This window comes from Homalodisca vitripennis, chromosome 2 (genome assembly GCF_021130785.1).
Source record: "Homalodisca vitripennis isolate AUS2020 chromosome 2, UT_GWSS_2.1, whole genome shotgun sequence".
Lineage (NCBI taxonomy): Eukaryota > Metazoa > Arthropoda > Insecta > Hemiptera > Cicadellidae > Homalodisca > Homalodisca vitripennis.
Window position 1 is genome coordinate 190,908,619 of NC_060208.1, and position 25,842 is coordinate 190,934,460.

Sequence of the window (25,842 nt, forward strand, 5' to 3'; positions counted from 1 at the left end):
ATATACCAAAGAATCTGCAAATATTTATTTTCCGTTAGAAATGTTAACCTAGCTGCTTTTATGGTAGTTTTAGAAGAACTTCACCCATCACTAGTTTCCTTCCTAAGTGAATTTTAAAATATAAATTGGAATTCAATACCATTTTGTCTTTTAGAACTAGAATTGTTTGTTGTGACTCGCGCAGTTTCAACATGATTTCAACGTACAGTTGGAGTAATGTAGTGTATATACACCTGGCATTACAGCAGATGTTAATTAAAAATACATGTTCCAAATTAATTAATAAAATTCTCATTTAATATAGCTAATATGTTTTTATTATTTTCGGCACTACGTAGAGGATCAGAGAATACCAAATAATATTGATAAATACTGAAATCTTCCAGAGTATGTGCTCATGGTAAAATAACCTATATAATACAACACTTTTTTTCCTCAAAGCCATAAGATTCAGGTAGATTCAGTTGCAATTTACAAGTAATGAAACTTATTTTATTGACAGTAGTTCTTGAAACCAAAATAATTGGTTTAAAACTAAAGTCAGTTCTAAAAATCTACACCTTTCCTGAAAGTACTTAGTTTCATGAATGTTTCGAAAAGCTTTAAAACCTTGAAAAATCTTAGCGTCTAAGAGCTCCTAACCAAGAGCAGCTTTAGAACTCGAACTCGGGGTTTTAGGGATCCTGAGAATTCTCATTCCCTAAGCTCCGGCCATCCCTGAACAAAAGCTATTCAAACTACATAACTTTGGCAGTATTCCAAACTATTGGAGCTCCAAACATTCTGTACTCCTCAGCTTCTGGGAGTTCGCGGCCTACGAAAGATCCCGGTTTCTGGTGTACAAAACTCGCCATTACTGAAGTTCCCGGTCCCTTATAAAATCTTAATCTCTGGGAGTCACATGCATTTGAAAGCCCTCCGCCTTCTGGAAAGTTCGAGGTGGAGGGTCGAGGTTCTGGAGGTCCCTGTTTCACCGTCTGATACCACTCGGTCTTCTGAAAGCTCTCACCCTCTAGGACCGCCAGATCTCAGGAAGGTCTTAGGCCTTCTACCTTACCACTAGTAAGTAAGTAATGGGATCTATCCATCTAGTACCTACGCCGTCTTGAATGTTCCAGTCTTTGGCAGCCACCGACTTGTTCCGGCCAACGTAACGTCCTGGTCACTGGGCAGTTCCAGGCCATCTGCTAAGTACCGACTCATGGCAGTTAATCTACACGAGTAACACTCAGTTTCCCCCTTGGTGAAAACCACGTCCAAGTGGCATTAAATTCAAACGAATATTAAAGTGATAATCACACTGTCTAAAAAACTACCTCCCCATATTTTTACAATATTGAGGCGTTTGTTTAAACATACCGAGTTTCACAATGCAAATTCCTAGTTTCGAATAACACTTTTACATTGAACATACTTCTTTCTATGATTAATCCCTAAAAAGGAAGGAGATATTAATCTTTTTAACACAAGCACATCACCCAATATGCAATCGATGTGTAACCCTGTAGGTATCCGACCGGTATTCTATCTCCCTCCAGGTATCTCTTAGTATATCAGATTGTGACTGGTAATACCGCCGCTAAGATTTCCTGACAAAGATGGTTACAATCATGTATATTATATGCATACACCAATCTCTTTACGCAATTATATAAAAATTCTGGTGGAGTTATGTCTGGACTTCTTGTAGACCATGTGATTGGCCCAGCTCCCCACCCATCTATCTTGATATCAAGGCCTCTGAGCGAAAACATTGTTTGTAGTAGGGTGACGCATAGTCTTGCTGAAATATTACCACTAGTCGTTTGTCCACCTCGATATCATCCAGCTACGAAAACACGTGCAGGTCCAGCATGTGCTTTATGCTGTGGGGTCGAGAGTGAAGTGTGGTGCTAGTTGGAAATGTTCTTTTGCTCCAGGTCACACAGATGTAACCAACCTTACCACCAAAGAAAAAAATTAAATTTAAAGTATGATATTATTTTTAATATTAAAGGCCTACTTTTTTTAAAATGGTCTAACGACTAATGTTGTTAAAAACACGATCACGCTTTCTGACTCTTCTATCCAGTCCATTAATAAACATTGTGCCTGAGAGCTAAAAGGGTTAAACCTACACTTTTCATTATTTATAACCATTCGATCAATGGAAATCTGCCCGACTATTCAATATCATTGACTTAAACAAATGTGAACCAAATTCTATTTCCACGGTCCCCCCCACCCCCCCCCCCCCCCACCCCCCCCCCCCCCCACCCCCCCCCCCCCCCACCCCCCCCCCCCCCCACCCCCCCCCCCCCCCACCCCCCCCCCCAGAGATCTCCCACTCTGATCTCTTCTTCAGATAAATAACTAACATAACACATAATTACAAACTAGGTTAAAATAAACAAATCATACCAGAGCGTTTTGACACGCCTATGTCACAGAAATCACAACTACCATGTTGTGTGTCAACTTTACTAACTCTAAAACATGCACTTACTAAAAGGAAGCTTGTTTTGGACTTCCACTTCCATTGTGACGTGGATGAAAGGAGAAATACTATTAATGTGATAAAAAAATTCATTTCAGTGTCTCCATGAGGAAAAATAACAAAGGCATCATCCACTTACCTCCATCAAATCTTCCATTTGAAACTGAGCTGAAGCCAAAGCCTTTTGCTTAAATTCATCCATCAAGATATTTGTGAAAATAAGAGACAGTGGAGAAACCATTGCTACCTCATCTTGACGATAAATTTGTTCCTCTAACTCAAAAATGGCAGTTGAGTAATGGACGGTACTGAATTATTATTTTATTGACTTGTTCAGTCGAGAATAAAACTATTCATTTCCAAAGTAGTGCTGGATATTGCAATATCATTAGAATACCTATGTTTCACTCAATTCAACTAACCCAGCTATTATATATAATATCCAATAATTATGTATAATAGCTAGTGACTCATAATAGCTATATATGTTCATTTGAATATATTCATGCATATAAAGGATATAAATGCATATATATATATATATTAGTAACGCGATATTCAGTTTACATATTTTCCCATGGTAATGTAATAACGATTGGTTCTTTGTGGGGAAAAAAACAAAAAACAATAAGAAACCTGTTTTAAACAAACCTAACCTAAGCTTTACACAACGTAGCTATGGCAAGAAGAGTTTATTTATTGCGTTTGCAGAGTTTAGCTACATTTCAGCTTCCCTCATTGGAGCATAAAGAATCAGACGCTTTAGTGGTGGGTAGCCCATTCCTGGAACCAAGTCTCTAAAACTACCCGATTTCGAAAGCTTCACTTAACGGAATGTAAAATGGGGCTAATCTCAACATTCGTACTAAAATAGTATAGTATAACCTAAAACTAACAACCTAACATACATAAACCTACCTTTATTACCCACTTTCACAAGGCTGTTATGTTACATAAACTTTACCCTCCACCCTGAAATTATTAGTTTGACCATAAACCTGTCAGCTACTCTCACAATAACTAAACAAATTAATTATTCTCCTTTGACTATGATTACGTTCGCTAGTATACATTAGTACTTGTTTGAGTAATAAGTTAATCACTTTCACAAGTGAAATTAATCATTATCCATAAAACCAGATATGAAATGATAATGATGAATCGCAACAGCTGAACAGTTATACAAATTTATAATCAGGAAAAGATTTGGTTTTTTGAAATGTACCTAGTCTAATTTCTATCTGTCCCTGTGATGAGATTTTATTTATTTGATGGTTAATTAGTTATTAAACAAATAGATCAGACGGCTTAAACCAATATTCAAAAGATTGAAAGAATAAATTATATTATTCAACCTAGTTAAATAAATTAAAAGTACTTAAAAATTGTGTTTGATGAAAATGTCATTTCATAGTAGATAAAGTTACAAACATAATTAATATATACCGAATTTATATGAAACGAAGCAATGAATTTTTAATGGTTCTAAATTCATAAATTGTTTTTAATTAATTATAGGTGCTTCTACGATAATATCTGTGATTATCTAGTATTATATAATGCCTACATTTAATAGTTAAAACCATCCTATAAACAGTTAAAGAGTAATTCAGACTTAATTACAATTGACAGAAAGGTAATTATGTCAATAAACACAAACCTAATACTTGCCGATCAAATGATTGAAATAAATTTCAGTCATTGTTTGTTGAATTCCGCTTTAAAATGGGAATTATTATAAACTTATTGCCATCTAAATATTGTACATTAACCTCAGACCTACCTTAAAGGAAGATAGCCCTCAGTATAATATACTGTGTACAATATACGTCTATTCTGAATAATTCGATTGTATAGATTTAATTATGTAAACTAATAAATGTAGTAACTGGTCTTTTTCAATCCTGCGTGAAAAATCGCTCCTACTGAAATCATAGATTTATAAGTTTAGACGTATTTATATAGATGTTAACAGATATAGCAACCCACTTATACGTATTCTTCAACGTAAACAAGTAAATAGGGTTTAAAACTTATATTTCGGTCATTTCTCATCTTATTCATTATTTTATAAACCCTTACATAAACAAAAGTTAAAACAAAATAACAACCCCGAAACATTGAAATCTATTATGTAATACCCAAATACCACTGACATCTCAAAACTTCAGAAAAATGGATGTAATTGGAGATTTGTAATTATTTTTTTTAATAACTCTCAGGTGCTTGCTAAGAACCGGTTTTGGATACTTCGAAGCCTATGAATCTTGCTAAAAATCTGTTTATAAAATCTATTTAAACATAAAATTACAATTACAATCGTTCTGTATATTTTAAAATATCTTCATATAAAAAGCAACTTGCTATAAATCATGTGCACTGCATACTGTACGTAAATATTAGACTGCATGGAAAGAAACATAAATAAAAATTAACAGCGTTCAAATAAATATCTTATAAAGGCATAATGTTTAGTTTATTTGTAATGTAGTGAGTAAGTAATGTTCATTGAAGTATTAAGGCACAACATTCTTTGGAAAAGTAAAAAATTAATTATTGGAACTTAACCTCTATTGAAGAAGGAAGAAGAGAAGTTAGAGAGCCTTTTGTTGTTAGAAGTTAATCAACCCGTTTCCACGTTTGTGGGATTGAATTGTGATCTGCAAAACTGTTCAATCTGCTGTAAAGTAAAGGATAAAACCTATATATTTGTAAAATATTTTCATTTGAAGCTTAAATAACTACCTACTTAAACAAGGGAGTTGTATATTGAGCACTATGAGTATATATATACAGAGATATATATATATATATAAAAATATATATATATATATATACAGGTGTCCCATGATGAAACGGAGAAACTGTCAGGACTTGTTCTTACGGTGATAATAATGAAAAAAGTTCATATACACATAGGTCCAGAATCGCTTAGTTAGCTAGCTATACAGGGTGAAAGATTTTACCCAGATTTCAGTGCCACCGTTAAAAGGGAGCCCTATTAAATTATTTTGGGCGTTACCCAGGACGTAAAATTTAATTTTATATTATGCAAATTGAACTGAAAAATTTATTAAAATTGGTACCAGACCTCTAGCTGCAGCAATTTTTTTAAGTATCTGAAGAAATACGCAAAATTTGGTGTCCAAAAACAAGTTTCATTAGGTTTCAAGTAGATTAACTTTGTTAAATATGTAACAAACACGTAAAATTCTTTATAAAAACTTGTAAAGAATTTAATTTCTTAAGATAATGATGTAAAATAAGCCACTAAAAAATTATACGTAAACTTTAAAGAAAATAATTTTTAATTAAATGAATAACGTACGGAGAATAGACAAAATCGGTTACACTTTTTTTTCTTACTGAATGTACAATCCTAATATTTGGAGAAAACATGTTAAATATTGAAAATATTATTGAAAATAATTATGTATAGATTTTTATTTATAGAAATATTCTTCTATTTTTTCTAATGAATTACATACTAGTAAAAAAACTTTAGTATCATAAAATCTTAAACTTAACAATAATTGCGAATTAATTTACGTTAATCTACAACTTTTGTAACAAAAATATTATTTTCATAGGTTGGCAGTACTAACAGCTGTTAAACAATCACAATTATGAACTTTTTTTTGAATATTTTATATTGAAGTGTCATACAGATAAGTTAAGTGTAAATATTCATTACAGTATAAAAGTTAATATGCCGTTTCAATTTTCTAATGAAGAATATGCCGACATAATGTTCTGTTACGGATATACTAATGGAAATGTGGAAGCTGCACGACGTGAATATAAGGAAAGATTTCCTGCAAGGTGGCGGATTCCGAATGCGAAAACCTTTTCTTCAGTGTTTCAGTTTTTAAGAACGAATGGATCATTTCCAACAATTTCGTTTTCGGTTGAACGGTAGGCACATCATCGCGTTAATGATGAACTTCAAGTGATTCAACATATTCATTTTAGTAGCCCGGGTACTAGTACGAGGCGAATTGCGTATCGCACTGGTTTATCGAGAAACAAAGTGTGGTGGCACCTTGCGTAAAGAGAGACATCATCCTTTTCACCTGCAAAAGGTACAAAATTTGCTGCCGACAGATTACCCTTTACGGTTAAACTTTTCTCATTGGCTTCAAGACAATGCTGATAGGGTGAATTAAAATTTAATTTACTGATGAAGCAACTTTCACGAGAAACGGGTCCTTCAATTGTAGAAATAGTCATTTATGGAGCGAAGAAAATCCACATGGTTCCGTAGAAACCTTTTTTCCAACACAGATTTCACACTAATGTTTGGTGTACCATTATTGATGACAACATTCTAGGACCATTCGTTTTTTGAAGGAAACCTTACAGGAAATAGGTACGAACAATTTCTGAAAAAATGATTTACCCGGCTCTTTTGGAAGATATCCCTTTACAAAAAAGATTTTTAAAAATGATTTTCCAACACGATTGTGCAACTCTTCAAATTTTTCTTTTAAGTAGCTAGAAATCATTTGAATGCTAATTTCTTGAACTGGATTGGGGCGTGGTGGACCAATCAACTGGCCACCACGATCGCCTGACTTATCGCCTCTTGACTACTTCTTATGGGGACATAGTCAAAGCTATGGTGTATAAACGTAAAGTTATACCAAGAAGAATTACTCGTTAGAATTAGCAACGCATTTGACAGTATAAGAAACAATCCAGACATAAATCGCAGAGCCACCACAAATATTTTACGTCAAGCAGAGTGCTGTGTGCATTGTAAAGGAGGGAAATTTCGAACAGTTTACTAAACTAAGGTTAGTTATTTTGTTAGCATTATTTTTGTTGCAATAGTAAGTGAAAATAAAAGTTTATAAAAACATGTACGTTCCGCAAGAAAAAAAAGTGTAACCGATTTTTGTCTATTCTTCGTACGTTATTTATTTATTTAATTAAAAAATTAATTTTCTTAAAGTTTACGTATAATTTTATTGGCTTATTTTATATCATTATCTTAAGAAATTAATTCTTCACAAGTTTTTGTAAAAGAATTTTACGTGTTTGTTAAGCATTTAACAAAGTTGATCTAATTAAAACCTAAATGAAAACTTGTTTTTGGACACCGAATTTTGCGTATTTCTTCAGGTATCTTAAAAATTACTGCAGCTAGAGGTCTGGATGCATACCAAACGAATACATACCAATTACATTATCTGCCATTATTTACTAAGATAATTACATACACTTTTATAAAAATGTTTAATAAAATATTTTAAAAAATAAATTATTTAATAAAATATTTTATACACTTGTATAAAAAATTTCCAAATAATCACAGGATCTCACAAAATACAATCTTCACACACGCCACAATAAAAAAAAAACATCCGTAAAGGTTATTCAAATATTACTTCATGAAACTTAATTGATGATCAGCTGATATTGCCAACCTTTGCAAAGAAAATATGACGATAAAAAGTGTTGAATAAATGATCAGCTGTTTACTCACAACCTAAACATTAGTTAATATTTTATGCAGATAAGAATATGCATTTTTGTGCGTATGTTTTTATTTTAAATAAAGCTAAATTTCAATACCTATTATTAATTCTTTTCCTAAGTAATTCACATGAAACTTTTTCAGAATTTAAATTTTTTTACAAATCTGTTTAAGAAAAAAATGACCTTTATTTAACATTTATGGAAGTAATCTTACGTTAAACACAAAAATGTGTTATTATTCTTTGCACCAATTCTTGTGTTTTACTAAGATATCTCTGAAAGTATTGCATTTACAGCTCTGGGACGAATTTTAATAAATGTGTCAGATATAAAAACATAAAAAACAATCGTAATTTGTATCTGTGTAACTACCTTATTACCATTTTTATACGGCCTGACTTCACCAAGGGGTTCTGAAATCCGGGCGAAATCTTTCACTAGGCGTAACTCGCTAACGAAGCGTTTCCGGGCATATGGTTATATGAACTTTTTTACTTTTTTTTTAGCTATAGAATAAGCTCCCGAGAGATTGCCGTTTTAGTTTTTGAATCACCCTGTATAGGTAAGAGCCGGGTAATGGTAGCACATTCACTCGGCAAGTGAGAGATCCGGGTTCGACTCCCGGCGGAGCAAGTACTTTTTGCGATTCAATGTTTATTGAAATTAAATAAGGCAATGGCCATTTATACAATTTAATGTAAATAAAAGTCGTTTGACAGGTATTTGGTCTTCCGACCATATGTTAGTTTGCTTATTTAAACGCATATGTGACAGATACGGCCAAATACAACATAATTGAATCGGAAAAAGTGAGCGCTCTGTGGTGTAATGGTAGCACATTCACTCGGCAAGTGAGAGATCCGGGTTCGACTCCCGGCGGAGCAAGTACTTTTTATATATATATATATTGAAATATATATATATATATATTATATATATATATATTTATTTATTTATATAAGTTGATAATCCAACTTTTGACTCCTAAAAAAGTAAATACTTATATTCCATAAAAATATTTTTTTATGCATAACTCAATTATAATTAATGTCTCTCTCTCTCTCTCTCTCTCTCTCTCTCTCTATATATATATATATATATATATATATATATATATATATATATCCTACATCCTATAGTAAGGAACGTGAGTTTTATACCCATGATTATCTCTCTCTACTAGAAAAGTATATTAATTATTATCAACATTCCTGTTACGAAATTAACCCGCCAAATGACAAATATGAATTCATAATGGATTAGTTTTACAATTATAAAGGAAGCAATTTTTGGAGAGTATAAAATATTTACTTTCAATGATGGCGGAAATATTATTCAGTTTTGACAGGGTTAAAAACCAAAGAAGACAAGTTATCATGATGTATCTCTAAACTTAAAATTATTTAATTGCAAAAAAAATTCAATAATGGATTCACTGTAATAATACATATGTATCTCGATCTCTACTTCTACAGTACATCGGTCACAATATCCGTAAAGATGGAACTGGTTTTACAAAATTTAACATCATTCAGAATGAGAACTATAAAAATGTATGGAAATACTTTCACGATTGGTATGATAACAATTCGTTCTTGAGAGATCATACGGACAGACAAACATGCAGCCAGAGAGAAATTAAGTTATTACAGATCCTCGAGTCTACCAACCATGAAAAATGATCTGAAATACAAGAATACCATCTATACTTTTTGAACGGTAATGGCACAAGTGAGGATTAGGAGTACAGTTTAGAAAACGGTGCCAGTCCATGAAAAAATACATGCTAAATTACATATATATAGGTCAGTTCGCTCTACAGTTTATTTTTCTAATTTAAAACTACTCAAACAATTTTATTTCATATTTTCATTTTTTATTTGGATTGAAAGGCTGTATGTAACGTACTCCAGCCCTAATGAAAGTATTTTGAATCAGGATTTAGTGAGAGAGGAGAGAGGAGACAACATCATTAGTTAGTTTCTCTGTAAGTAATTTCCTTGTTTTGTAACAATGTAAATTGAACTCGTAGTTAATTACTTGATGTTTCTTGTCTTTATCACACTAACTAGATTTTCGACATATATTAACAACATTTTATTTGACTTGTAATGTCTTTAACTAATAGAAATACATAGTGTACTGAGTGGAAATTTTTTATTCAGTCGTGCTCTATATCGAGGCACATAATAAAAAATGCTTTGGTTAGGCACAACTGTAGTTAAAATATTACTTTAACAAACGGTCTTGGATATTTTTTAAAATTAAAGTTAGATTCTAAAATATTGCGTAACTATTATCTAGTGACCTATGAATATTAAAAACAAGCTTTTGTATATTAATATGACTTAAAGTTGTACACATTATATCAAACATTTATAAATTCTACAGGTTTCTATAACGTGTTAATTTACTAGCCTGTAAATATTTGTCATAATCATAAATATTCCACAAAAAAACAAATAATTTATACATTAAATTTGTACATATATTGTACCGTATACAAGTGCCATTAACCTATTTACACAACTTTTAGGATTTTAAATCAATATATTACACAAAAATTTTAATAAAATGTAAGATTTCTCTAATTTTCATTATTAATGTAATTTTAAATTGCTTTCAGATTATGTCTTATAAAAATGTTTAGTTTTCTCTAAATTCCCTCATGTTTGTGGGAAAATCTAAATATTGTTGAAGCTATTGATCTAATTAGGTAATAATGAGAGTTTTTTTAAATACTTTTGTATTTGAATGACGTTTAAAGTACTGCTATTATAACGTAAAAGTGTATTATTTATGGGAGATTTCCATTCCTGAAACATTTATGTTCTTATATGGTGATCCTTTAAATTCCTTTTTTTAATAAGAGGTCTATCCAATTATACAGAATAGTAACTTTGGTATCTTCTTATAGATACGAGCTTATGTAAGTAAGCTTATTAATTGAGATCTTTAAATCGCTATCCTTCCTCCAATGAGGCCTGGTTGACTAATGACGCTCCATAAAACTCACTGCGAATCCTTTACAATTTTAGTACCAGGTCATAAAATCTTGAATTTCAATTTATTAAATAGTTAATTTTCCTGGTTTTAACTAATTTGTTACCGAAACGAAATATTCAGATCAGACAATCATTTGTATCCGTATATATGTGTGTGTGTGTGTGTGTGTGTGTGTGTGTGTGTGTGTGTGTGTGTGTGTGTGTGTGTGTGTGTGTGTTGTGTGTGTGTGTGTGTGTGTGTGTGTGTGTGTGTGTGTGTGTTGTGTGTGTGTGTGTGTGTGTGTGTGTGTGTGTGTGTGTGTGTGTGTGTGGTGTCATAACCAATCGTACATCTTATAAATTTCCAATGAGTAATAAATGCATAAATATAGGTATTGAAATATTTTGTAAATCTTGTAAAAATAAAGTAATATGTTAAAACATTTCTTTTACAATTATAAGTGTTTTATCAGTGTTTGTAAATTAAATACCAGATATGGTTTCCTTTCAAATTCTTTAATTTAAAGTTACCCAGTGCCATGGGCACGGATTGGAAAGTTTAAGAATATAATTAAATTTTGCCGAACTTAAAATCATATATTCATTTAACAAGAGTACAATATTAATAATTTAACAATTTCAAATCATTATAAATCGAACCACATATTTTTAATGTTTTGTCTACCTAACTATATAAAGTTTAATATGAATTTTAAAATACGTTTTATTATTTTTGAATTGTGATTCCGTTTTCTGATAACTATCGTTTTAAAACTTCTAGTCCTATTTCATTAAAAATAAAGAGCTACAGGTGCTAAATTGGATTAAGAATTAGGATACGTCCAGAAAAAATGTGTTAATTTTTAGTAAATGTGATATTATTTGTGGTATTTTTTGATGAATTGAAGTTTAATGTTATACTCTTAACATTTGACCTGAACCTATTTCTGGTGTAACCTTTGCAATTTTAATTTATAGAATATGTTTTTGTGTCATAATGTAAGCAATTTTTATTTTAATTTTTGCTAATTATTTACATAATAGTATTTACCCTTGTTTTCGCTCGTAATTTATCTCCAATACTCGATGTAGTTGATTAATATCTCTAAATATGTCATTACTACTTTCATTATCTATTTATATTTTCGAAGAATTTAAATAAAACCTGAAATCGAAGTCCGAAATTTTTCTTTTAGCAAATAATAATGTAGTATAATGAATATTATTTTATACTTTTGGAACGGAATAACGTATATACTCTGGTAGGTATACGGTTGAATCGTCTTTGCAGATATAAGTCTTTCAGGACTTTGGTGTCCAATATCAAACCAATGTTAAGTTATTCTTATTCTTGCAAGAATTGTGTTCTTGGCAACATAATCTTAAGGTATATATAAATGTATATACATGTTTTAGAATAAAAAACCTAATAAAATACAAGCATCTACTTCCAGGACTAAGAAATAAGGAGTATAGTTAAAAAGTCCTAGTTTCAAACTGTGTCCTGTGATTTCAATAGATCATCGTTGGTGCTTAATCCCTTAATGGAATGTCAAACGGTTTTCGATACAGTGTATGGACAAGTCTCGAGAGTGTGTATGCCATGAATAAACACAATATGACACACACAAAGACTTGTTTTTTTCAAATTGTATTTACAACCGATTTACCAATAGTAATTTATGATAAGCTTACTTCTATAACAGGAAATAGAATAGGAAGTATATGCTTTGAGGGCTACGCTGCTCATTGCCTTTGTTTTATCTCCAGTATTTTCTTTTCGAAGGTATAAATATCTGTAAACTAGAATTCGGTACACACATACTTTTCACGATATTATCCAATTTTCCTTGATTATTCTAGGAGTTTAATAAATATTAAGATTTATTTACAATAATCTGTATCCTATGATCTGTTAAGCATTGACTTAATGTCTACTGAAAAAATTTGACACAAAGAATAATTACGTATGGTGTTTAGTGTATTGTTTTGAGATTCCATTTGCTACCGTCATGGACTCACTGCGCTCGTTTGTTTCATTAGATTGCAGTCACAGAACAAATGGTTCGTTAAATCAGGTTTAGTGTCCTGATCACCTGTTTGTGTTCATACAGCTAATGTCAACATATCCCAAAATGCCTAAAGAAATCTATTTCTAGTACCATGATAAACACATTATAAAATATTTCTTCTAATTACAATGCATGCCATTGCCAAATAATACGAAACTGTGTAGTACCTTGTTTATTTTAAATCGATCAGCTGTAAAAATATAACATCTTTTCGGTACATAAAAGTTTTTACATTACTTTTAAGAATATTTGTATATGGTATTTTGAAAATAAAATATGTGTATTGAAAATTCATCCAAATCTGTCCACTAGGTACTTAACTATCAAACATCTAGATATCCAAACAAATGCTTATACTTTCACATATATTATTAATATCAAAACTCATATGCGCTATTATAAAAACATATGATTAAAATGATTTTGTAATTTATTCTAATAGTATTGCTTCATTGTAACTTTATTTTATTTTATTTTTTTATTATTGACTAAATACATATATATGCAATTAATAAACAAATTAAAATTCAAAACAAAAACAAAATTTAATTATTTCTGGAGTGTTATTTTTTAAATAAAATCATCTATTCCAGTAAGAAAGAGGCTGGTGAACTAAAGTAAAATTATTTAAAGAAATAATGTTTAATGGTGGAATAGGTTTTTGTTTGAATTCGAGGAATATCACTGGGAAGTATAATAATTGAGAAAGTTCATTTCTTGGCAACTTAATTTTAGAAAATGTTAAACTTTTATGTATAATTTACGTATAAATATAATATTTGATATAGCAAAACATATAGCATAACTATCAGAACTAAATTTAGTAGAAACTTGAGATTTTTCATGCAGACTTAAGGAAACATCTATGGTAACATTAAAACTTCACAAAAATGTATGTGATTGAACAGAATAAAATGCATTTTAGGTATAAGTGAACCTTCTCCTAGAGTAAATTTAGACGCAGTAATCACTTTGGTAAATATATCTGAGTGGGCAAGACGTAACAAGCTGCATACTTAGCAAGATTACAGTCAGACCCATGTACTAATGCTGTTTGCTCCATCCCATTGTTGTAGAATTGGTTGTAGAAATATCCACAATTAACCTGGTAAACATTAGATAATCATAACCAAATGTAAAATGTTGTATATTAACCGCCAGTATTAAAACCCATATTCTAGGATATTAGGTGAGGTAAGTTCCTGAACGAAGAACAATTTAAATCAATTTCGATACAGCTATAGACATACATCATACCTTTAATGTACCACTTAAAAGTTGAAACAGTTGAGCTTGCAAGCTTTCGCTTATGGAAGCTTGTCACGGACTTCAAAACTCATTTTTTTACTCTTAACCTAACCAACAATTTAGAAACGGAAAGGCTATTTACAAACTTCTTGAATTACTATGATGTTCAGATACAAATTCTTGGTATTGTTATTTATATTGGAGTGGAGTATCCTCTAAAAATGAAAATGTTTCAAAATTAACAATTCACTGATTAAAACAAAACTGTTATTCATCTGTAAACATATCGTAATGAAATAAAATATTGTTTGGTTTTTCATAATTCAAAATAATATATTATGACTCCAACCAATGTAGCCATGTGCAGCTACCATGTACCATCTCTCCATCTACATTTAATTGCACAAAACATGCTGCACATGACTGAGAAAGCGACAGACCTGGTAAAATTCAATATCACTGCATTTCGTACATCACTGTACGTCATCTAAAACAACACAACAAAATTTGCAGGTTGGGAAATAAGTGCATGCATGGCATTTTGCTCGTATAGCTTGCTTTGTTGTACAGTCGGACTTTGGTCAGTTCATTGATATCCATTAATTTTAGAATGTTATAAACTTATAACTCAAAGTACTTTTACCCATGAAGAAGATGATAAATTACATTTCTCAAAACGTAGTGTTCTGTTTTTTTAGTGTATAACGATGGCTTATTTTCATAATCACGCTATGCTTTCAAAACCATTCAACGTTAGTAAAATCCTATACACAAACAGTTTTTACTGAATTTAATTTACTAGAAAAAAATGAACTTCAAAAGAATAGACTTATCAAAAGGTATTACACTGGTATATTCTAATTTAAAATAAACATTACAAACTTACAAAATGCCTAATTGAGGTCTGAGAGCTAATTAAAAAGGATTAGGCATCTGGGCCTCTTAGTCCTTGTGGCTACATTAGTGCCTAATTTGCCTCATTGTATTTGAGTTATTATGCGTAAACTAAGCAATACGTTTCATTAGAGATCTCTAGTGAGTCTATTTTGTATACATAATGATGATATATAACAAAAATGTTGCACAAAAGATGAAATTAGAACATAGTGTTTTTGCACACATGTTTAAAAGATTTGTTTTAACTTTTAGAATATATGCTTAATATATGATCAAACACTCCAATAAATGACATTTTTTTTATTTTGTGAGGCCTTTCGTGCTCAAAGAACACATCGTCAGACCCACATAACTGAAATAAAAGTAAAGTAATATTACAAACAATTTAGATTTAAATAAAAACATATGTCTCGAAAAATACAAAGAGATAAGATTTTAAAGGCCAGGAAGTATGTCTACTGTATATATAAATTAATATTTAATTAGATTAAAGGCAGTAACGGTGAATTTTGTAGAGTTCCAGGATCATTATTTACTGAATAATTTTGGTTCTTCTGCATAAAAATAGTTTCGTAAGCATCGAGGAATTTGTAGTTTTTTATTTCTTTTAATAATTTGACTTGTGAAAAGCAGTGTCCAGTATGAAGTGCATGTTTCGCCATGGTCAATCTTTCCTCTTGTTGATACTTCAGACATGCTTTATGTTCCTTTACTCTCTTTTTTATTTTCCTTTTTGTTTGGCCAATATATTTTAAATCACAGTTGTCACAACTAATTTGATAGATTCCAGATTTTTCATCATCGTCTGTTTTACTCTTTGCATTTCCTAATATGTTTTTTAGTTTTATTTTGGAATTTGAGGATACATTAATACTGGCATGTGTAGTTTCTCTTGTGAAGGATTACTTAGTTGGGATACACATCATTATACAGATATCGTGCACACAGAGTTAGGTATAGCCACCGAAATGCACAAAGAGAACAGTCGGGTAGTTATACCCTAGATCAGGACTATAGTTAATAGCGATAATTCTACTGCTGCTGTAACGATGCAAAGTTCTCTTGTGAAGGATTACTTAGTTGGGATACACATCATTATACGGATATCGTGCACACAGAGTTAGGTATAGACACCGAAATGCACAAAGAGAACAGTCGGGTAGTTATACCCTAGATCAGGACTATAGTTAATAGCGATAATTCTGTTGCTGCTGTAACGATGCAAAGTTCTCTTGTGAAGGATTACTTAGTTGGGATACACATCATTATACGGATATCGTGCACACAGAGTTAGGTATAGACACCGAAATAAACAAAGAGAACAGTCGGGTAGTTATACCCTAGATCAGAACTATAGTTAATAGCGATAATTCTGTTGCTGCTGTAACGATGCAAAGTTCTCTTGTGAAGGATTACTTAGTTGGGATACACATCATTATACGGATATCGTGCACACAGAGTTAGGTATAGCCAACGAAATACACAAAGAGAACAGTCGGGTAGTTTATACCCTAGATCAGAACTATAGTTAATAGCGATAATTCTGTTGCTGCTGTAACGATGCAAAGTTCTCTTGTGAAGGATTACTTAGTTGGGTTTACATCATTATACAAGGGTCGTCCATACAGTCAAGTATAGCTACCTAAACACACAAACTCCTTATAGTTATTCTGTAGAAAAGGACTGTAATTAATGGCGATAATTCAACTGCTGCTTTAACGATGCCAAAGTTCTCTTAGTTGTGACGGATTAGACATGAACAGTTGTGATTTCAAGGGATTGCATCATTGAAATTAGTTAAATAAGATATATCTTACATAAAACTTAAAAATTTCAATTTTTTTCTAGTTAAGCACAATGTTAATGTACATTTTTATTGTAAAACACAAATTACATAGTGGTTTAATTTGTGTGATGTGCATAACATTTTTCTTATTTCCTTCTTATTCGTTTAATATATAAACACAGCATCTATGTAAATGTGTTTAATGGTATATATCAATTTAAACCGTTTTGCATAAAATCTTGTATTTCATTTATTTTTCGTCCAATCGTTACATAATTGAATACGTAACTGAAGATGTAATAATCTATTTGTCTGGGCGACCGCTCTCGTTAGGAGGGAATTAGAAATCCAGGAAATAATTGGAAAGGTTTATCCTGGTCTATAGAAAACCTTTATTAATTTTCTGAAAGAAAGATAACACTAAGGGTGATAATACGATTCTAACACTTTTACATTGGTCCTAAGGGTTACAATAATAAAAAACATACAACTGTTGAATAAATACATTTATAAACATTCTGAGTACAATCACGATACTCTTTGCAAATGAGACAATTGTGCACCTGATGAGACAATGAGAATACCTCGTCACCTAAATTACACTATATTCTGTAGTCTGATTGTCTCTGATGTCGAAACTATGTAAAGAGCTCAATTTGAGCTTCTTCGTCGTAAAATTTTCTTGGATATCTTTAGACGAATATGATTTTAGATTCCTGAAGTAAAGTCTGTGAAAACTTCAAATTTCTGGCACTGCACTAAAAAGGTAGGTGAATTGTAGCTTAACTTATCATTCATACTAGACTGTCATTAAATTACTGACGTATGTGTGACGTTATTTTGTTGGATTGATTCGTACGAATTTCGTTAAGTTTTGTCTTGTCCTCTGATACATCGATGCATTGGTTTATTGTGCTTTAAAATATACCTACGTATACTGTAATGAATCTCAACTAAACGGGAAAGTTACATCTGCTCAATAAAGCATTTGAAATTTAATGGAGGGATACAAATCTATTTTACAATACAAGTGTCGTGTATTTTTACTGTTGAAAACAACTTTTTGTAAACCATGATATATTTTTCTTTCAAGTAAGTTTTTTAAGGATTTAATTTAAAGTTCCAATAAAATATCTTCTTTTTTGCAGTACGGTACTTGTGAATAATAAATCATGTATTAAAATATTTAATATAAACTCGTTTTGAGTAAGTAAAGACAGATCTTTACAAAAACTTAATGTAATTTTGTAGACAACGTCTAACAAATAATTAAAATATAAACCATCTCGAGTTATTTGTAAGGTGTTACACACAGAACATACACGTAGACAGTCAAACACACATTAACTTTCTTCAGAAATTATTTTATAAACTCAGGGTAACCTAAGATTGACATTCCTTAGAATAAAATACTTTACAACACAATCTAAATATACTATAATAATGTTATGGGGATAGGAAATATTACAGTTTTTCATATAAATCTTTGAATTTTTGTTTAAAACAAATTCTATTAATGGTTCTACTAGCTTTCGTAGTATATAAACGAGTAGTTTTATTGATTAATTAGTGACGATCGGAATTCCCTTCACTGCACGAGTTATGTATCTGAGGCCACAATAGCTAGACCACATGTTACTAGTTCACTGCTTAGGTGTTGTATATAGCACAAAAACTGTGCCACGGTTTTCATACCATGTATGTTTTATAAATTAGATGTAATAATATTAACCTGTTCTAGTAACATATATTAGATTTATTCAATATAGTTGAAAACTATAATTTATACTACAATAATCATTAAACAATATTTAAATTTTTTTATACTATGGTGAGAAAATGTCGTTTAAAAGAGGTTAATATTAATATATACAATATATTAACATTAATATATTACACATTAATAAATACAATACCTTTATCGTCTCAGACGACGGAAACAGGTGGATATTTTGATAACGGAAATATTTTTAATTTATTCTTTTGTGGATTAACATGTAGTCAACATCTAGAAAACAAGGTATAATTATTTTCTTTTAAAGAAATTTTATAACAACTTCTAATCCATTTTATTTTTTTATCAATATTTGAGCTTTCCTATACCCATTTCTTAGTAGCAGGAAATTTTAAAGATATTTACATGTAAAATATCTCTAAAACTGTACAGGTTAAGCCCTGTTAAGTAGATAAATATCAATATAAAATAAATATTTTAATGTTTATAGTATTTTAAGTATATATACTATTAATTTCAACGAGCTGTCATTTTGTACTGGGTTGAGATGGAAAGCTTTATTTTCCATTGTTCTTCTTCTTTTATCAAGTTCTTTTAAATTATTACAACTTAATGTGTTTATATATTTACAAACTTTAAGCCGCCCCACCCCCAATATCCCATTTGGGGGAAGGGGCAATGCAGTAAAATTCACTAAAACGTTCGCTTTTCATTCTTGGAAAGGTGTCCCGAGTTCCATCTCTCCATGTGTATCCGTTAAAACTAAACAGAGTTTATCCATACCTTATACTCAAACTTTATAATAATGTGGAGAGTAATACGTCATCGTGCTCTGAATTCATGCTCTTGTTCAATAATTATGATTAAATACCAAATGTAATTCGTTTTCTTAACAAACAATAAATGTTTGATATACGCATTAAGCTATATAAATTACTAAAACTTCACTACACTATTGACCAATATGGCGCTATAAATGTTTAAAACATCAAACCGATTTTTATCCTAAAGTATTAACATATAAAATAGCACTATATTATCACAAAATCAGTATTATCTTATTACTATCCGAACATTAGCGAAGCCTTTTATTGAGGGGATAGAGATTATTTCTCTCTGTATGTGTGGCTGCATGGTATCTCAATAATAAACTGACTCTCACACTTAAAAAACATTGCATGAAACTCTTTTGATATAAAAACATAGTGTTCAATGATGGCGTGTGTCACTCCGTGGCATTTGCCTTCACGCTAACGAACATTTTCATATTGGTCATTAGGTTAACCATTAAGGTAACAAAAAAGTCGCAAAATAAATAATTGTAATTCTCAACTGAGTAACATAGTATGACGTTTAAACATGTGGCATAGTAACACACGCACTAACCTTGTGATTTTGGCATCTAACTGTGCGAAGCCTGTTATGTGACAAGTTGCATGCATAGTGATCTTTTCTGGTATGGAGTACGGTTACGGTATATACGTGAGTATAATTTCTTTAAACCATTTACCAATAAAGAGTTATTTTAGATTTGAACGCTATTAAAAACAAAATAGGTTATACGATTTCATACGCAAAGTCACGAACGCAATAGCCTAACGCAAGTTAAGACAGCCTATGAGCATGAATTGAGTTATTTCTGTGTACGAAGTAACTCCTCTCTATATGATTCCCCAATTGAATTCCCTCGGGAATTTTATCAGCAACAATTCAGTCTTTTTGGTTTACATCCTCGTGTATTAAAACTAAGTTTTGAAACTACATATCTTATTCAAATTAAGTGATCAGATTGTTGTTTATGACAATTTTAAATAATTAAAAATAAGGAATCAAATTTGAGTTTAAAAACATTTTCAGTATTAAAAATAATTTTTTAAAATTTTGAAATTAAATTAACTTTACGTTTTTTAAAACAAGTTTACTTCGTTATAAACCAGTACTAGGATAAAAAAAATATTTTTCTTTATTTTTAAAACTGTATTGTAGTAATTTTTGCATGAAACGACATAATCTGTGATTGATACTAGTTATTTTATTGTTTATTTATTGGCGGCGTATTAATATAAAGATTGATTGCTTCCCATCTAAAAACGTCCACACGTTTAGAAAATGTGCATTTTAAATCACCTTCTGCACATGTTAAAAGTCCATGTTTTACAACTGAGACACTAATATATGCCGGGGTGTCAACAGTTGCACTCCAAAGTGATTTAGGAGTACCTTTCAGTGGCTCGATGTTAACTCGACCGTTATCACTGTAACACGTTCAGCTCTCCATGTAAGCTGCCGGTCACCACATCAAACCCATGTTTCTCGTTCTGACTGACTCTCACCTGGGTTTTGGAATTTGTTGGCGTTAACTGCACGTGAACTTGGAATTATATCATTTGTTAGTTTTAACTAACCTTCGTATAGAGATATGAAAATCGTGCTTGCTCCAATATAATAAATGACTCAAGAATATTTTTCCACAGCATATAACATTTTCTACATTCGTCTGCTCAATATTTCTTGCTTAAATTCATTGAAAAACTTACCGTAATTTAGTTGCTGTAGACGTAATGAAAATTCACCTAATAGCTGCATTTGAATATAATCTTTCCTCACCATTTCTTGGCTCAAAGACAAAACTCGATCACAGAGTTATATTGGACCTTTAAAAACAACACGATCTGGTTAACACGGTAACTCATGTATTTTATAACCGGGTCAAATGAAACTTAGCTTCGATGACATAATTCTACATTGCTTGGATAATTTTGGAAAAGCCTTATTCAAATACTAAAAATAAACATGTTTTGGTTCAAGAGATCCCCTTCCCTAAACTTGAACTTTATAACCCAACTTTATTACTTGAACTTTATTCCATTTAGGTTAAGTTTGGCGGTTTACTTAATTTTAAAGTGTTGTTTGATATAAAATTATAGGATTACATTGATGTGGATTGTATTAATTCTTCAGATAAAATAGTGTTTAAGGTGCCTTATATATTACTTAAAATTACTTCAGTGTATTTTATTTAAATACTTTGGTGTTTTTTAAACTATTGATGATACTGTATAAAATATCATCCAGTAAGTGTTTTAATTCAACATCTGTGTGCCATTTTCCCGTAAACAAATACATATATGTACTACTTTGATATTCATAGATTTTGACGTTATATGCCCAAATAAACCCATCCTCATCTTATGATGACGAAATAGTTTCTAAATGATACATTTAAATTTTTTATTATAGTACATTGCCATCTCTTACAATGAATTCCTTTTTTATAACTCGTAGATAACAATCTGAAAATGTAAGCTAACTGATATCTCATATACAGATAGTAAACGCATTTTTCGTCACTGTTTTTACTTGCTGTATGTATTCATTTGTATCTGTTACATACTTTAAATGATAAGAACTGTTGAATCCTTAATTAACCCTATTAAAAAGTAATATTTCAACTAAATAATAATGATCATTGGAGCAAAAAAACATAAATATCAAATTAAATATGTTAAACCTTTAAGTAACACATTTTTAAAATCAGTATTTTATTAATAAATTTTTTATTTTAGGTTTATAAAACATAAAATAACTATAAAATAAAATTTTGTGTATAAATTTACCACTTTTTAGTGATTTAAAATAAAGTCCCACTTGGGGATCATGGCATGTGCTGTGTAAAAATTAAATAAAAAACAGTAATGGATAATATGAATATTTATTTTACAAAACTCTTAAAAGGTTATAACATATTTACAAAAAAGTTATATTTAAATATGACAAGAGTAAAATCTAAAAACATCTTCAAAAACTTTTTTGTTGTTTTTGTTTTTGTGCCATTCTACAAAGCAGTCGACGTGCAAGCCTACATTGCACTTTGCACACTGTTTTCCTGGCATTCGACTTGCAGATACCACATTTTCTTTGTTTTCCATCTGCAGTTCTCTCAATAAAATGTCCAATTGGATCAAATCTGACAGTGCTTAACACTCACTTCATTGATGACTTTGGTAAAGCAGATCTACCTGGGTTCCGTGGGTTTGAAAGAGAAGACAAATTCAGATAAGTTCGTGCAGTACTTCTCCTAAATTCGAGAAGTGTAATCTTGTGACCAGCAATGCGATAGAGGATGTATGCATTAACAGGAGTCATATCAACAAAGTTTGTGAAGAGTGAAAAATACCATTTTTTCCCTCTTATTTTTACTCTATACTTATTTACAGACCAGTCCATGCGATCCACTCCTCCCATCCATTTGTTATAAGTGCCTATGCACTTAGGTTGAGACACTTGGAGCTTATCCTTTGCTAGTTTGGACCATCGAGTAACTACAGTCTGGGGTTCCAGTCTTCATAGTTTGATAGTACTTTTACGTTGTTGTTATCTTTCCAGATTACTGCAAAAAGTTTAGACTTTTCGTCAAATCAACAGTCTTTTCATCCTCGAGTTTCTTCTTTCATATCTTTGCCTGATTTTATTGGATTTTATTATTCTGTTTATTCTAACAGTATTTGTGGCAAAAAATTTTTTATCTTTCAATGATTTCATAAGGTCACAACTAGTGAAACAATTATCAAAGAAAAAAACACGTTTTCCTGGGTCTCCAGCAACAGCGAGTTTGGACAACACAACGGATGAGCCCACTGAACTCATCGCTTGGTCAGCTATTTTTTTACCCTCATAAAGTTCTGCATTAAAACAATATCCTGTCTCTCCACAACATAGTAACCACTGTTTATAGCCAAATCTTATTGGCTTTTCACGGATAAACTGTTTTAAAAAATGATGTCCGTAATATCGGACCATTTGTTCATCAATACTTAGATATGTGGAAAATACACCGCACTTCACAGAATTTTTATTTAGCATGTCATAAAGAGGATTAATTTTGAATTATTTTCTAGGTTCATCAGGTATTTGTGAGTTGTAGTTGAAATGCAAATTACGTTTTCTTTCCAAGTACCGGTTTCTTGGAAAACACTTCCTTACAAGGTCGATAGTGAAGTCCTCGTCCACACTCAAGAATAGTTTTTCTTTTGGAACAGAGTGATACACAGTAAACAAGAGAAATCCAATAAATTTTTTTCAGGCAGTCATTTGAAAAAGTGAAAGAATGATCATTTTTCTGGGTTGCGTAAATTATACTCTGCCGAACAATATGCTCACATATTTCATTATCAAAAATAGTTTAAAATATGTCTACGGGGCTCTTATCTTTCAGGACTTCTTCTATATGTTTTCTCTTTTCGTTTTTACTTTCTTCAGAAGAGGGTGAACAACCAAAGATAGGATCGATTTTCTTCCAATCAGTTTTATTTTTATCTTTGTTTTTCTTAGGCTCAGCTGTCTTTTCTTTTTGTTCTTCCTTTTTATTGGGATTAGCTGGTTTTACTTCTTTCCTTTTACGTTTTTTTGCTGTTTTCATTTTTAGGAGCGGTTTTAGAATCACTATGAACTGAGGGAGTGTCAACACAAGTTTCATCCTTAGTCATATTATTTTCATGAATCTCATCGTCAAAAACAGTTTCCAGTTCATCATGAACTGACGCAGCAGCGCCAACAACGCAGTGTTCAGTTTCAGTTGTTGTTTTATTTATATTACTATGTAGTTCTACATTCCCAGGAATATCTTGGGGTAACGTATCATCAATATCGTCTTCATTTATTTCTTCTTGGTCTGATACCTCATCAACATTTTCAGGTGGCAACTGCACAATATCTACATCACAATCATTATCTATAGATTCTTTGAATTCGGGATCCTCCAATACAGACTGGATTTCAATCACACTTAGAAAACTCCGGGAATCCATTCTGAAATCGTAGTAGACAATGTAATAATAATAAGGTAAAATATGCAGTATAGGCCATGATCCCAAAATGGGTATCGATATTCTAGCAATCAAAATACATGGTATTTTCCATGATCCCCAAATGGGTATCTACGTTTATAAGGCAATTATTCGTAAAACATGATAAAATACAGCATACCGACAGTGATAATTGTTTACCAAGATATAAATTTCTATGATACAACAGTGTAAAAAAATTACGACAACCCTACACTTACAATAATTAATAAGAAAATAGTAAATGAAATAATCATGCTACATACCTGTTAGTGATAAACTAAACTCAACATATAAACTCGTGTTTCAACACAACTCTAACTAAATGCACATTGAAATAACCTCAAAGAACCGGAAAACACTACCAAGCTGCTGATTGGCACCAAACAGCCAGTGTTGCCAACATGAACTGATTTAAAAACAAAATCCCCAATTGGGGCTCATGGTACTGAATGGGTTAATATAAAAGACCTATTTAATAGAATGTGATAGGAAGCAAAATAGGAAGTATATATTGACTGTTTGAACTGTTCTGATCTAGATTTACTTCACTCAGGGAATTACTAATTATGTTCTAATATTTAAACCATTAAATTATTCACGTAAGTCTTATTAAAAAAGTAAAGACCAAACGCACAGTTGATAATGAAAAAATTACCTATTGCTTTTATGGGCTGTAAAAACATACCATTGTTTACAAATAGTTTCCTGACAACATTTAGCTTTAATATTTTTTGTCCAATGTTAAATTTAAAACAAATTTAATTATTCTTTAATTTAGGAAATAATTTAAACTAAATTTCATATAAAGTTAAAGTTTTGAATATTCGAAAAGTTAAACTATTGTAATTAGCAGCAGGTGAAAGTAAACAACAAAGTCGTGTTAAACATCACGTATGGAATTATATAATTTATTCATTCTCCTTTAAGCGCAAATAATTAATGTTAGTTATTTTGAGCAAGCTCAAAATGTTGAGGCAGGTGTGCTGCTTAATCCGTCCAGCAGATTCACTTTCAAAGTGCAGGATTTGGGTTTATCACGGAAGAATAAAGTGCAAGCTTAAAATTCCAATTAACTTTTTACAAGGTTATATACCAAAGCATTGTATTGTAGATAAAATATAATTTTAAATGCACATAAATATAAATATGAATAAGGTAATACATTGAATCGTACAATATTTATTTAAATACGATATTATAGAATATTGTTTGTTTCATATATAAATAAAGCTGATATGCATAAATATTTTGTCGATATAATTAGTTCATGTAAGTATGTACGTGTTACGCAATTTTTAATATAATCTAAAAGTATAT